The sequence below is a fragment of the Carassius auratus genome, chromosome 4, assembly GCF_003368295.1.
Source record: "Carassius auratus strain Wakin chromosome 4, ASM336829v1, whole genome shotgun sequence".
NCBI classification, from domain to species: domain Eukaryota; kingdom Metazoa; phylum Chordata; class Actinopteri; order Cypriniformes; family Cyprinidae; genus Carassius; species Carassius auratus.
The window spans coordinates 21,675,499-21,677,615 of NC_039246.1; positions in this window are offsets into that span (position 1 = coordinate 21,675,499).

Consider the following 2,117-nt stretch of genomic DNA (forward strand, 5'->3'; position numbering starts at 1 on the left):
GTTTTCCATTTCAGTCTGACTGTAACATTACCAAGATCAAAGTGGAGGACTGAGATGCTTTTGTTAGAGTGTTTCAAGACTGCTCTGTGATCTTCAGGAGGGCTGTTAGTTCGCCTCTAACAGAGAGAGAGAAACATCCCACCGAGCGTTCTTGTCATCTTCTCGAATCATCTTCATTTAGTGTGCAGGGGAACCACGAAAAGCTCTCAGGCTTCTAGGCTGAATGAAGTTAAAGGGCTGGAAGAGGTCGTTCAGAACAGATGTGAGGGATAATAATGTGATTACCATTGAATGCTTCTTTGAAATGACACACACTCACACACTTGTTGTCTTAACGTTTGTATGTAACCTTTTATCTTTTATTAAAGTGGTAAATCTTGTGTTGTCCATTGTACTTTGCTAAAATAGCTTGTATAGACTGGCTTAAGGAATAGATGACACAAGTCTATCTTTATTTATATAGCGCTTTAAACAAAATACATTGCGTCAAAGCAACTGAGCAACATTCATTTGGAAAACAGTGTCAATAATGCAAAATGATAGTTAAAGGCAGTTCATCATTGAATTCAGTGATGTCATCTCTGTTCAGTTTAAATAGTGTCTGTGCATTCATTTGCAATCAAGTCAGCGATATCGCTGTAGATGAAGTGACCCCAACTAAGCAAGCCAGAGGCGACAGCGGCAAGGAACCGAAACTCCATCGGTGACAGAATGGAGAAAAAACCTTGGGAGAAACCAGGCTCAGTTGGGGCAGTTCTCCTCTGACCAGACGAAACCAGCAGTTCAATTCCAGGCTGCAGCAAAGTCAGATTGTGCAGAAGAATCATCTGTTTCCTGTGGTCTTGTCCTGGTGCTCCTCTGAGACAAGGTCTTTACAGGGGATCTGTATCTGGGGCTCTAGTTGTCCTGGTCTCCGCTGTCTTTCAAGGATGGATGTGGAGGTCCTTTCTAGGTGCTGATCCACCATCATGTCTGGATATGTACTGGATCCGGGTGACTGCAGTGACCCTCTGATCTGTATGTATATTGTACATAAGTACATTTTACAACTTAATAAAAGTGTATTTGTTAATTGTTCCCTTAAAGCTTGTGCATTTTTTGAACTGTAAAATTTTTGTCATTTTATGGTCATTTTAGGGTTTGTAGTAAGCAAACCATTTAGAGTTTAGGACAATTTTTTAGGACAGAAATTTAAATTACTGAGTAGATTACTTTTTCACATTAAAATCACAAATTGTTTACATCTTGTGGCTATAATATTAAAACAGTGTTTATTTGAATGTTAATGAATTGACTCCATTCACTTGCATTGTAAGTGCCTTTCTACCCAGATTAAAAAAAAACACAGTAATGAGTGAGAATTATTATTGTTGTTTTTATTATTACATTTTTATTGTTATTTTGGTAATAATCAACATTCTGAACCTCAATCAATTGACTGAGCCTAAAATAAACCTGGAATTTTCTTTTGTTAAATAATCTTGTCATAAAATATTCTTATGACTTCTTTCTATAAAAGTTTTGCTTCAAAAGAAGTGGTTAAAAGGACTGTCCATCCAAAAATTGAAATTACTGTTATTATTTACTCACCCTTATGTTGTTCCAAACATGTACGGTTTTAAGTTTTCTGTAAAATAAAGAGGAAAGATGATGCAAGGATAGTAAAAGATAACAAAATGTTCATTTTATTTCCCCTTAAGCTTTTGGAAGTCGTTTGTAGTACATGTCTCAACATGGTATTCAAAGACTCGGGTAAACACTGCGCATTATTTTGCTTCCCGTAGAACCAATATCCTCTTTCCTGAAAGTCTCAGAAGTGCAATAAACAAAACTTGACATGGCTTAGACACGCTACAGACATTATAAAAATTTCAGCTGAAAACTTTTATCTCGACACTAGTGAAGACTGTTAGAGCCTTCGTTAAAGGTTTTATGAGTTAGCCTGCTGTTTTGACACTAGATCCAACCTCAGACGGGGTTTTCCTTTCACAACAGAGGAGATACCATACCGTGCATTTCTTTCAAAACACTCCTAAGAAAGTAAAAAATATGTCTTTTATCCACCAAACTTATAACCTTTTTAATGGTGTTTACCTGAGCCCTAGTTTAATCAGAAA